At 35.0% G+C, this 14,207-nt stretch overlaps 1 protein-coding gene across 2 annotated transcripts in view; it reads left to right on the top strand.

Annotated features, from left to right (window-relative positions):
- The first annotated feature begins 202 nt into the window (after positions 1 to 202).
- LRRC2 (leucine rich repeat containing 2) overlaps positions 203 to 14,207 on the top strand; it is a 214,793-nt gene continuing 200,788 nt past the window's right edge. Inside the window, exon 1 of one of the 2 annotated variants that reach the window (XM_074207290.1) lies at positions 203 to 364. The gene's annotated coding sequence lies outside the window, so the exon portion shown is untranslated. Of the gene's footprint in view, positions 365 to 8,138; positions 12,777 to 14,207 lie in introns of those variants that run through there. The other variant, XM_074207291.1, reaches the window with a different exon arrangement.

Below are 14,207 nucleotides of genomic sequence, written 5' to 3' on the forward strand. Positions count from 1 at the left end.
TGCCTATCTGTATGAGAAATTTACAGAACCTCAGGTTTCATGTCCCCAGCCTGTTGGCTTTATTATTTCCTCTGTGATAACACTCTCCTATTAAAGTCTTGTCTCATGCTGAGTTGAGTCATAGAGGGTGGATATTTTTTTTCTTGCACATGTCCCTTCTCTAAGACCACAGATCATGTTATCAGCTTACAAATATAGCCTATTAGCGAAGTGCTAGGGCAAGTCATGCTGCAAAGTTCAAGCCATAGGAGCTCACGAGGAGAAAGGGCTTGCTCCTGCAATGGTAAACAACCTCAGTGGCTCTAATTAAGCTGCTGGTGGTATGTTACCTGGAGTGCTGGGCAGAGGTGCTTTTTAGTTACTGGTAAGTGACAGTTTTTGATACCTTGTTGAGATTTCATGTAACCATTACAGGGAGGAATGAGAAGCAGATGATTCAGAGTTGCTGCTACTAAAATATAATGGAATAAAGAGGCATAATAGTGGCCTTACAGCATTTCATAACAGGGGTAGTGACTGCTTAAATACTTAAAAGCTATCTTATTTATCTCTGAAGGGAGACCCATCACTTGAATTACTCTTACTTTCCAAGGGTCTTCTGTAAGTAATCCTAGAACCAAGTCTTATTTTTAAGTGTCATCTTAGTACAAAAGAAAATAGAAAAAAATGGCTTCAGTTACTTTTATATTGATCATGAGCTTATAATTGAGTTGGAAAGAATGATAGAATAAATACAAAATTCTGGAGATTGTGAGTTGCTAATACATTTCATAAGAAATTCAGTGAATCTTTCTGCCTAATTAAATAGATAATATAGAAACTTTATGCTTTAGGAAGCAGGGGTAATTAAAAAAATTCTGAGTGTAAACCTCTGCCCATTTAGAGATAAATCAACACAGTTTGTGTCCCATTTAAAGCCCTGAAAATGATTGATGATTGACAGTTGAACTCTCTCATCCCAGAGAACATTTTATATCCTTTGGCTTGGGTGAGAATTGTATCTAGCTTTGTGAATGATTAATATTGCTGTGTCTCTTCTGTTAAACAAAAGATGCATTGTAACAACATCTAAATGTATTCACTTCATCCTTTTCACACACTGGTCTTTTCAATTGCTTCATCTGTTGTGTGTTGGGAGAAAAAAAATCCCAAGCTGATTTCCTCCAAATTTCTCTTTAGTCTAACCACTAATTGCTGGCATGAGGTCTGACTTTTCGTCTTCTAACTTATTTGTGAAAATAACTTAAGACTCCCAGGACAAATTTCTGGTAATATGGTAAGATCAGATAACATCTTTTACCCTTTATGGATGTGATAGTTGTAGTCCTTTGTGCTTGACAAGGACCAAAATGAAATCTCTATGTTGTGATCAAGGTATACACTGTGTCTGATTGTAACTGAGCAGACCAATATGAGTTCTACCACAGGATGGGCACAAATAGTTCATTTGGAGATTTGTAGCAGAGTTGTCTCTAAATTTGTACAGCTCACAGTTCTTTGGAGCTACTGCAAAAATTGAGGTTATATATAATAGAAGGTACAGAGAAGGAAATCAATAGTAATTGCAAATAAATCAGTCTAGGGCGGTGCTAGATTTGGCACCAAGAAGAACAGGATCCAAATACATCTTCTGGCACTTGTAGCTTTGTGGTTACTAGTAAATTATCCAATCCCTCCAGATCTTATTTGCTTCACCTAAAGAATATATGTAGTACTTTTGTCACTGGGTTGTTGTGAGACTAAAAGGAGATAATTTATGTAAAGGTGTCTTCATATTTTAAAGAGCTTTGCAAATTCTTATTGACTAATGTATTCTTTAGAAATGAGTGATTACTTCCCTATGTATAGGAAGTAGGTTTCAATTTTTGAATGGGTCTTGTCATTTTAAAAAAATGCTTGCATTTTTTTGTTTGTAATTTGAAACTGCTTTCTTTTCTCTCTTCTTTTCCTTTCTTCTTCCCCTCCTTTCCCTTTTCCTCCCTTCCTATCTCTTCCTTTCTCTTTTCTTTCTCCTGATTTCTCCTCCTTCTTCCCCTGATCCTCTCCTTTCCCTCCCCTTTATTTTTTCTAGCCCTCTCTTCTCTTCCTTCCCTCTCCTCTCCACTCCTTTCTCCACTTCATTTTCTCCCTTCTCTCTTCCCTTGCCTTTCCTTTCTCTTCCTTCCACTTCATTCCTCATTCCCTCTTCCTCTCTACTTCTTCCCCTTCCTTTCTGTTTACTCCTCTCCCCTACAGCTCCAAGTCAGTCAATCACATTTACTAAGTACCTACTATGCTAAGTACTGAGTACACAAGGAACAGTACATGTTCTCAAGTGTAATAGGGAATGAAGCATGGAAACAATTATGTAAAACAAAAGGCATCAAGGATGACAACTAAGTTTGGAGTCTGGTTGACTGAGAAGATGACAGTAAGGGGCAATTCAGAAGAGGGCAGGTTTTAGGGGAAAGATAAGTTCAGTTTTGGACATGTTTAGACGTTCTGAGTTTAAGCAAGTTTTTGAATAGTTTTAGAGATCTAATGGGCAGTTGGAGATCAATGTCTGGAGTTTAAGGCAGTATAAACAGAACTGAGAGTCATCAAAATTGAGATAATGGAAACCATGGGAGCTCATGAGATAATGTAGTAAAATAGTATAGCAGGAGAAGAGGAGCCCTGGGGGATACTCTTCTTTGGCAGGTGTGACTTAAATGATGACTTAGCCAAGGAGACTAAGAATGAACAGCTAGACAGATGTAAAGGGAAAGGTGATTGATATTGTATAAAGGTCAAGAAGGATGAGGATTGAAAAAAGTTCATTAGATTTGGTAATTAAAAGATTCATAGTCTTTGATGATCTGGTAACTTCTGTGAAAGTCTCTCCCTCCCTCCCCTTCCCTTTCTTTTCAGTGTATATATTATATCCCAGAATTTTCTTTCATTTCTCTTTGTCAATAAATCATATCGTATGCTTTAAATTAGTATCTTTTGATATGTAATTTTCTGACTTTTCTTACTTATTTCTTCGATAATAGAGTTCGGGATCTCGGAGATTAAATTTCTGTATGAGTTTAACTTGCTTTTCCTTCCCAGGTGGTGTCATATAGATTCAATCAATTTGTATTCATCTTCCCCTCTTTCCAATATTTTTGGAATCTTATTTATTTACTTGCTGAATTGTGGTATTCAGATTGTTTTTTTATTATGTTTTTCTGACAAGCCAATAATTTTTTTGTTTGTTTATTTGTTTGTTTAACCAGATGCTATTTATAGGGTCATTTCTTTTGGTTTTGAAGAGACCTAAATTATTCCAATTTTTCTCCTTTTGTTTTGAGATATCTCATATTCTTTAAATTAATAATTTTTTGTTGTCTTTCTGTTATTCTCTTTCTCAGAGCCCACTGATTTAAAATTTCCACCATCTATTCTGCTATCATTTTAATATATCTTTTGCACTCTTCTTTGAGAGATTTCATTTTTCATCCTGATATATATATATATATATATATATATATATATATATATGAAATCTTCCTTTAATTCTTTTATTGAGCTTCTAAACCATTTTGGAGGTTTCTGTAGTTGCTCCATTCTCTCTTTTACAGTAGTAGTAGTAGTAGTAGTAGTAGTAGTAGTAGTAGAAGTATTAATCCCTTCAAAACTTTTCTATTCTTTTATTTCATAATATAATATTATATAATAGATAGCTAGGTAGTACAGTGGATAGAGTATTGGATTTGGAGTCGAGATGATCTGGGTTCAAATCTTGCCATAGGCATTTATTAGTTGTGTGACCCTCTTAGTTTCCTTATCAGCAAAATAGGGATAATAGCACCTACCCTCAAAGACTATTTTAAAGATCAAATGAGAAAATACTCTTACAGTTCTTTGCAAACCTTAAAACACTCTCTATATGGCATCTATTTGTTATATGTTGTCAATGTATAGAAATCTGTTCAATTGCTATTCCTTAGTCTTTCCATAAGTTTTTTAAGATTTTTGCAAGGCAAATTAAGTGACTTGCCCAAGGCCATACAGCTAAGTAATTATTAAGAGTCTGAGGTGGGATTTGAACTCAGGTCCTCCTGACTCCAGGGGTGCTTTATCCACTGTGTCACCTAGACACTCCTCTATAAGTTTTTTAAATAAAATTTTATTTGTTTGAATTTCTTTGCTATCCCCTCTTGGTGTTATGTGCAACTAGGTAACACAGTAGATAGAATGCTGGACCTGAAGTCCGACAGATTCATTTTTATGAATTTAAAGCTGTCCCAAGACACTTATTAGCAATGTGACCCTGAGCAAGTCACCTAATCTGAATGAAACCTAATCTAATGAAACCTAAATTTCTTCAGTTATACAATGAACCAGAGAAGCGAATGACAAAAATCCATTGTCTTTGCCAAGAAAACCCCAATGGGGTCACAGATGGTCTAAATGATGGAATAATACCTTGTTATTTTTTGCCTTATTTGGTATGTTTATTACCATTTTGAGGTTATAAAGAAGAGTCTTTCTCATTTAAACATAGGGATAAACTGTATATAAGACAGAAATTCTCAGATCAATTTATAAAAGATTTTTAAAATAATGTAATTTAATAAAGTATATACTTTATATTAAGGAGTTGAACCATCATATGCTATAATAAAAGCTCACTCTAATTCAAATTTGGATTTTAATCCATGGGAACCAGAATACCACATTCTGGGCCTAGTTTATTGATCTCAAAAGCTTAGACAGAACCATAGATCTCAGATGGTGAGAAGGGAACCCTAAGATCCAATTTCAGACAAGGAATATAAAGAGATTCAGGTGACTGTGAGGGAATTGGGTCATTGCTCATTGTCAATGGGAGAATGTTTTGGTCTCATCCCTGGGACCCAAATTTTAAGGATGAATTAGGCTTGATCCTAAAGGTCTAACACATGTTTATAGGATCATAGATTTATAGAAAGTAAAACATTTAAGGGTCAATTAATAAAATGCTCTCATTTAACATATGAGGAAAATGAAACTCAAGACCATAGAGGTAATGTGAGAGAGGCATAGTTGAATTTACTTCCTTTGGCTTCAAATTAGTTTGGCATAAAATAAAAAAGGATTGAACAATAATAATGACAATGATAATGGAAAAGAAGGAACAGTTTCAGGATAATATCAGAGCAGCATGAAAGTAGCAGATAAATTAGTTTTATTATTATTAATAACATTATTAATTATTAGTATAATATTTAATAAAATAATTAATATAACAATAATAATATTTGTATTATTGCTAGACTGGGGTTTCTACCTTTGCAAAGTTGGTAAATTCTCATTGTACCTCATTTTTTCCTCTATAAATAAAAGTGTTGAAGGAGCTGAGTTGGTCTACACAGTTGAAATGAAGTGGAATGTTGAATACATATTTTGTGAATTCTAAGTAATGTTGACATCTAATCCAGTTATTATATACTCTGAAGAGGTATCTTTCTTTAAGTCAGATTCCCTTCCTATATTGCCCCAACATAGCTTTGACCTCTTTTCATTTCTTTAGCTATACCATATGAGTATATATATATATATATATATATATATATATGGTATGAGGCAATCTAGCTCTTTTCCACTGGGATTTGTGTTCTGCTCTCCTTTCCTAACTCTCCTTCCCCTCTTGCATATTTAAAAGCTTTTATGCAGTTTTTAACATCAAAACAGAATCAAGAGACTTTTGTAGCTTAGCTTTTCTTAAACTGAAGATAATCGTGTTGCAAATGTTTTACAAGTATTGTTAAGTGAAGAAGTGAAGTAGGGAATGGGGCCCAGGGGAGTGTTAAATTGGTTGCAGTTAGTGCTGAGAGAATATCATTAGATCTCTTATGTTAGGAAAGAGATGACTTGACATTCCTCTTATTGAATCCCTGCAATCCCCTTGATAACCCAGAAGAAGTCAGAATACTGGACTGAGTATTGGACAGATTGTCTTTCTAAATTGGACTCCATATTGGATAGATTATTGCTTGACAGGAATGTTGTGAAAATGAAATAATGACTGGGAAAGTGTTTTAGGTATTCATAGAAAGATTCTTTATAAATGCAATTCTCCTTTTTTTAACCACTTGCTACCACATACCTTCACTGAAGGTGGGTTGCCATATTTCTGATCCAGCAATAGGCAAAACCCTAGAAACAAGGGAATCCGTAGCATTTCATATCAAGTTTATAGTTAATAAAATAACAATAATATGTAATAGTTTATATGCTTTTTCATAAATGCTTAATCATTTTTCCTCATTTATCCTTTAAGTTAGGTTTTTATATTCATTTAATTTTTTTAGGGATTTTTTTTGCAAGGCAATGGGGTTAAGTGGCTTGCCCAAGGCCACACAGGTAGGTAATTAATAAGTGTCTGAAATTGGATTTGAACTCAGGAAGTACTTCTGACTCCAGGGCCAGTGCTCTATCCACTGTGCCACCTAGCCGCCACTTCATTTAATATTTTTTGAGGGAAATTGGACTTATAGATTAACTTAAAATTATTTTTTTAAGCATTTCTTTTCTCTTCCTTTCATTCTTCTCCTTGATAAAAATAGCAAAATAAAAAGAAAGGAAGGAAGGAAGGAAGAAAGAGATGGGGGGGAGAAAGAAAGAAAAGATGAGAAAAACAAAGCAAATATGGAAGGAAAAAAGAAAATTATAAAGTAAGGAAAGAAGGAAGGATAGAAGGAAGAAGAAGGGAATGAATGACATAGGAAGGACAGAGTGAATGGTAAGAAAAAAGGAAAAAAAAGGTAGAAATGAAGGAAGAAAAGAAAACAAGGAAGGAAGGAAGCCAAGATAGAAAGAAGGAAAGAGGAGAAAGAGAAAGGAAGAAAAGAAGAAAGAAGGAGAAAGGAAGGGTGGAAGAGAAGCAGGGAAGAAGGTAGGGAGAAAGGAAGGGAAGGTGCAAGGTAGGGAGAAGGGAAGAGAAGACAATAGGAAGAAGGTAGGGAGGAAGATAGAAAGGGGAAAGGGGAGAAAAGTAGAAGAAAGGAAGGAAGAAAACTTTCATAACACATTCACATTATAGTGCAGAATAAATTCCCACACTGACCATGTCCAAAAATAGATGTCCTACTCTCCATTGTAAGTTGGTCACCTCTCTGGCAGGGGGGTAGAAATATGTTTCATATCAGTTGACTTCTAATTTCAATGGTTTAGAGAACTCTAAGCCTAGCAATTTATTACACAGGTGCAGATTGACAACTCCCTTGCAATTTTTAATCTCAGTGTTGTCTTGTGTCTTAAGGAATTAAATAACTTGAATATAGTCAGCCAGTTAGTTTGGAGAAGCAATGTGGGTTCAAAGGCCTGGGTTGAAATCTTTGGGTGATCCTGGACAAGTCACTAAAACTTTCATTTCAGTTCCCTTATCTGTGAAATGAAGAACTTAATGACTTCTAAAGTACAGTTCAGCTCTAAATCTGTCAACTTTTGTGTCAGGTCTCTAAACCAGGACTTTCTGACTCCAACTTTAACATTGTTATCAACAACAACATTTTGTCTATACCTAAGATAAGATAATATTAATAGCATAAGTAGCATTTTCCTAACCAAGACACACCTGAAAATATTAGTACTGCCCAATGTTTTGTTCCAATGATTTCTTGGAACATAGGAACTTTTGCAACAGCAAAAAGAGACTGATTTCCTAAAAGAGAGTCCAGTACAACCTTTGATTTAGAGACACTTTATTTAATCTGTGCTTAAACTAGATAAATTTAAGAAAGGTAAAAGGCAAAACAAGAAAAATTGGAAGTCAATGGAATTAGAGGAGTAAATTGGGGTATTTTAAGCTCCCCACACTGAAGTGATGGATATAAAATATTTAGCAATACAAACACCAGCAAGTTTACCTATCTATATTGGCAAACCATTTATGGTCAGCATATACAAGAGGAGGAAAATTAAGTATTTGATTTTCATATCCCTACTATTTTTAGGTATCAATTTAGTGTGTGAAGTGAGAGGGGGAAAAGAAGCATAATATTTATTGATTAATGAATTTCTGTTTAAATAGTAAAAACTGAAAATTTTATCTTGGCCTTATTTCCATAGTGCAAATTGGAAGAAAATTAAAATGTTTATATAAGCATTATATCCAGTTGATATGCTTAAAAACAATTTAAATCTTCTTATAATAATACCTAACATTTGTATAGTAAATTAAAGCTTATAAAGTATTTTACAAATATTATATCATTTATTAGCCCAAAAATCCTAGGAAAAAAGTGCTATATTATTATCTTCACTTTACAGAAGATTTCATTTAGGTCTTTCTGACTCTAGGTCTAGAATTCTATCCATTGCATTACCTAGCCGTCGCCTTCTTACTTTTTCTTTAAATGTCAAAAAACAGATTCACAAAAAAATTTGTGAAACTCACTTTTTTATGATGGATTTATGTATGGGTATGGGTTTGACATGGCCTAAGAGGGATATATTTTCTGTGGAACAGGTGATATGCTTTTTTATTGTAGTTACAATTCTAATTTCAAAGCCAATATAAAATACTGTCAGAACTCATGACCAAATAGACAACCAAATGAAATATGAGATTAGAGATATGTGCTTTTTTTTTTTACCCAAATTTAAGTTATCTTGAGGATTATACAAAGGGAATATAGGATTAAAGATTTAAGTCTCAAAGAGGCCTTAGAAATTCTTTCTTTCAAATCCCTAATTTCACAGAAAAGGAAACCAGTCCAGAGTAGTGAAGTGTCCTTTCCAAGGTTACATGGGTATCAAATGGTAAGATTAGAATTTGAACCCAGTCTTCTGACTTCAACCCTTTGAAATTTTCACTATATCATGCTACTTCCTATATACCTATTGTCTAAAGTCAAATCTAGCTATATTTATTTATCCATCTGTCTATTTATTTATTCATTCATTTATTTATTTATAGATTTTTCAAGGCAATGGGGTTAAGTGGCTTGTGCAAGGCCACACGGCTAGGTAATTATTAAGTTTCTGAGGTCGGATTTGAACCCAGGTACTTCTCATTCACTTCTTTTTTTTCTTTTTTTTCCACTTCTTTTTTTTTTTAGTTTTTTTCAAGGCAGATGGGGTTAAGTGGCTTGCCCAAGGCCACACAGCTAGGTGATGATTAAGTGTCTGAGACCGGATTTGAACCCAGGTACTCCTGACTCCAGAGCCGGTGCTTTATCCACTGCGCCACCTAGCCGCCCCTGAACCCAGGTACTTCTGACACCAAGGCCGGTGCTCTATTCACTGCGCCACCTAGCCACTCCAAATCTAGCTAAATTTAGAGGTAACCATCAGGTGATGAATTTTTTGGTCACATCATATCACAGATGTCATATGTACACTACTCAACTCTGTAATCCTTTGCTTCCCGAGGTTTAGCGTAAGGGTATTTTGGGTAATGATATGAACACAGATTTAACCTCAATAAAGTTTTTTTCCTTGTTGCTGTTTTTTTTTCCTTCTTTCTACCAAACAAGACAGGAACTATGAATCACCAAACAAGACAAGAACTATGAATCAAACAGGAAAGCATTTAGTTAGACTAACAAAATTCATTGCAAAGGAGAATAAAGTGGTAGATTGATTTCTAATTTTCCTTTGACAAAGGGATGCAATTTCTCATTGACTAATTGCTGAAGGATTGGGACATTTTCTGAAAAACTCATGCTTGGAATACCCTTCATATTTCTGTCTTCCCAGTCAGTTAAGTGTCACTGCTTCTCAGATATGTCTCTTTCAGCTATTTTGACATGAATTGAGACTTTTCCCTGACACCCTGCTCCTCAGTGTCCTTTTCCCTGGGTTTACAAAATACAGATTCGTTGTTCAGTCTACAGTTTTCCTGCTGAGTGACTGCTGCCATCTATTGGAGCTATCTGCTCATATAATGGTTTCTTCTTGGTGGAGGTGAGACAAGAGGTGAGATTGTTAAGACTGCCCAGGGACAATACACTTGGGACCTCATCAAAACATTTTTTGACTCTTTTATGGATCAGATCCTCAGTCATAACTAAATAGCTCCCTTCTAAAAAATGTCTACAAGACCGCTGTTAAGATGTTTTCTGTTCAATTCCACAAGCTCCCTTCCACACTCCAAGTTGAAAGTGCTCCTAATTCCAATCTTAGGTTAGGGTGCATAAATTCCCTTTAACTTATGTCATCATTCTCAATATTCTCAGAGCTTTTGGCCTACACACTCAGTCTTATGTCTGTGTATGGTACATATGAGATGCTACAGCCTCCAACCCTTAATGAGTCAATCTTTGTGGGAAGCTTCCTTTCCCTCAGGGTATCCATAGATGAAATATTAAGAAAGGTTATGATTTAAGTTGGTGAAGGTATTATTATCCATACTGACAGATCCTTGAGGCATGAAAGTAAATTATATTTTAGAAGGTGAGAGTCTATGGTATAGTAAATCTCAATGATCTAAAACCTAGCTTCCTAGAATCTTCAACCAAGCAGAATTTTAGAATTGCAGCTGATTTTTAGAAGAAGGAACAAACAAGGGGGAACCTTATTAGATATTTATTTTAATAAATAGCAAAAACTCCCAAGAAATAACAAAAATCATCCTAAGATATATACTGTTAGTGCATATTCATCCTAATTTCATAGAACTAAATCTGTAAGTCTTCAACATTACTGTGAAATGATAATTGATGCTGGGAATGATAGAGAGTGAATAAGTCACAGTATGATCCTGAATCAGTCATTTAATCACCACTTTTGGGTTTTCAAGTGTGCACTCAAGATGGTGGAATGTAGATTCCGAACAAGTAAAATATCAGAAACATTCAGAGATGTTTCTAGGAGACTGAATCACTGAAAATCAAACATTATCAGAGGACCTACCTCTACCATTTAGGGATGGCATCAAGAAATTAAAAGACATCAGACACCTAGGAAATAATAATGACTTTAGATCTATAGCCAACATTCTTTCTGAGCTGCTGTAATTTGAATTCACATTTGTGAGTTGAGTCCCCAGAAAGTGGTTACCCTAATAAGTTTTTGGTGGCTTATTACTACTATCATAGATCATACCTTTCACTAACATTTAGTCCTTTAGTAGGTAGATATAATTAGCAATTTGTTGTTCTTGTTCATTCATGGTCAATTCTTTGTGACCCTGTGAACCATAGCACATCAATGCTGTCCATGGGGTTTTCCATGACAAAGATACTGGAGTGCTTGGCCATTTCTTTTTACAGAGCATTAAGGTAAACCCAGATTAAGTGACTTGCCCAAGTCACAGTTAATAAGTGTCTGAGGATAGATTTGAACTCAGGTCTTCCTGACTCCAGGTCCAGTGTTCTACTCACTGTACCACCTAGCTGTTTCTAATTAGCTCTTTACTAAGGGCAGTATAGCAAGAAGCATAGGTTTAAAACTATTCATGGCTCCATAAATCTAGGGGACATTCTTCTATAAATACATATTGAATCCAAGGCACAAGTGTCTCAAACTTAGAATATCCAGATAGTGAAACAATAAAGGACACAGGTGTGAGAAAGGCAATTTACAATTCCTGACACCACCAGGCTTGGAAATCCCTTCTGTTTTTGCAGAGTCCTTCTAAAGTAACCTTGGGTACAGTATGACTTCTGAGAAGGCAACTTAGCTGGGCTCCCAGGGATTGTTTCTTTTTTATAGAGAGAGTGACCATCTATATATTGTGCTTGCACCTCTAAGGTCTGCCTCCATCTGCAAGGGCTCATACTACTTGAAACTGTTGCTTCCTATAGGTGACTGTCTTTCTGTAACTGGGCTTGTCTTAAATGTGTGACTCTGCTTCCTTAATTGTATCTAAAACTCTTGTAAGAGTTAGCTTGTAAGCTAATGAACTTTAGAAGAGCTGATTATATTGTTCCCTTCTGGGCAAATTGATGCTAGACCTTATTGCCAAGGAGAGTTAGATAAGGGGAGAAAAATCCACTCTTCTTCCCTGTATTTGAAGATTTGAAAAAAAAATGATGGGCTGAGCTCAATGAATTTTTTGTAACTGATGAACCTGTTCAGTAAGTGGTGTCTAGAAGACAGAAGATGATGCTCATGAAGAGTGAAGAGAACCTTGCTTCAGGATTTCCAATTTCTGTAGATATGAGTTGTGAAGGATTATGAGTCTGAGCAATTAAAAACAGAACAAAAAAAAAACAAAAACAATTCTCACCCCATATCTCCAAATACTAAAGTACTGTGAAACAGCTAGAGTAGTAACAACTCTTTTCTAAGCTAATAGATATAGGTCATTGTCATTTTTTAAAAGAAGAGAAACATTCCAAAGCTGTAGTATATCTCTATGAAGATTTATATTTGTCATTCGTTATAGCTTCTAAAAAGCACATTTTTGCCTTTCATTTTTAGTGTGCCACAATTGCTCCCAAACTTGGAGATCCTCAGGGCTTTGCTATTTAAAGACCCCCAGAGACAGGGCCAATTTATTTTCTCAGTGTGCTTTTTTTGACTCAATCAGAGAGAAGCTGGCACCTCATAAAGGAAGGTGGCATAGACACATTTTTACAATTAGTTTAACACTCCATTATTACATTGTAATTAAATTATCTGCCTTTAAGAATTACTTTAACTAAGTTGAATGTCAAGAATTACATCTCCCCCCCTTAGAATATATTATTTTTAAAGTATTTGTAGAATGCTTTAAAGTTTAATGCTTAAACTTCAGACTAACCCTGTAAGGTAGGTTTTACAGATATTTTTATCCTTCTTTGCAGCTGAAGAAATTGAAAATCAGAGAAGGCTGTCATGTAGCTAATAAGTGTATGGAGGTGAGATTTGAACCTATTTTTAAAGTCCTAGATTGGGTAATCTATCTATCCATTCTGTCATTTTACTCTATCTAGCATTTGAAGGACCTGGGAGTAAAGACTCAGAGGTACATTCATGCTAGCTAGAGAAGTTTTTTTTAAGGACCCCAAACTGCAGAAGCACCATTATCAAATTTCAGAAACTTAACTGTCTTATCTAAGTCATCTAGGTTTTCAATCTTGGTAAAATTCTTAATTTTTTTCTCATTTTATTCCACATATTCAGTCACTTGCCAAATCTTGTCTTTCTGTATTCACAATATCCCTTTCATCTATTTCCTTTTCTCTAATCATGCAGCCACCTCCAAAGATAAAGGCTCTCACCAGAATTATTATAATAGGTCCCTAATTTATCTTCCTAAATCATCTCTTCTACTCCAATTCATTCTATACTATCACCAAAGTGATTTTCCTAAAGTTCAGGGCTAATTATATTATTCTTGTTACTTCAGGGATGAAATATAAATTCCTCTGTTGAGCATTTAAAGCTTTTTCTAATCTGATTATTATCTTCCCAGCCTTATCATTTACAATTTTTTTATATGCTGTGATTCAGCCAAATTGGTGTCTTGATGCTTCTCATATATAAAGCTCCATCTCTTATATTCATACCTTTATACAGAATATTCCTCCATTGCTAAAATTCCATCCCTCCTCAGCTTGGCCTCTTCATATTCCTAATTTCTCTCAAGGCTCAGTTTAAGTGTTATCTTCTACTTGAAACAGTTCCTCATCCCTTCAACAACCAGTGTTTCCCAAAGTAGATCAAATATAGGACAACTATTTATTATCTCCACCAAAGATAAATTTAAAGACAAAACACTTTTAAGTACTGAAGGAGTTAGATTTTTTTTAAGGTCTTTGAAAGGCAATGGGCTTAAATGGCTTGCTTAAGGCCACACAGCTAGGTAATTATTTAGTGTCTGAGGCCACATTTGAACTCAGGTACTCCTGACTCCAGGACCAGTTCTCTATCCACTGAGCCACCTGGCTGCCTCAGGAGTTAGATCTTGATATAGTAATATATAACTCATATTATTCTATCCCATCATTCTTTAAATACGAAACATTCTTCAACACTGTTTCATTTAAATTTGGTTCCTTAACAATTGACACAGTGTGCTATCTTGGAAAAGGCCTTCTTCTCTGAGAAGTTGATTTTCATGTTTTTATTGGGTCACCATTATCCTGATCCAGGAGTTCTCAAACCTTCTTCAGACTTCATCAAGATGGGGATCAACCATCTTAAGATGCCATTTCACTGAACTCAGACAAAGACACATAAGTCTCGAGAATTAAAGTATAGTCTCAGGTTTACCTAGACAAGTACATGTATTTATAACTTCCATAGCTTCCAGAGAGAAAGAAAAGAAGACATGTCCTCTTGCCATT

Source organism: Macrotis lagotis, chromosome X (assembly GCF_037893015.1).
Source record: "Macrotis lagotis isolate mMagLag1 chromosome X, bilby.v1.9.chrom.fasta, whole genome shotgun sequence".
In the NCBI taxonomy this organism is placed as follows: Eukaryota; Metazoa; Chordata; class Mammalia; order Peramelemorphia; family Peramelidae; genus Macrotis; species Macrotis lagotis.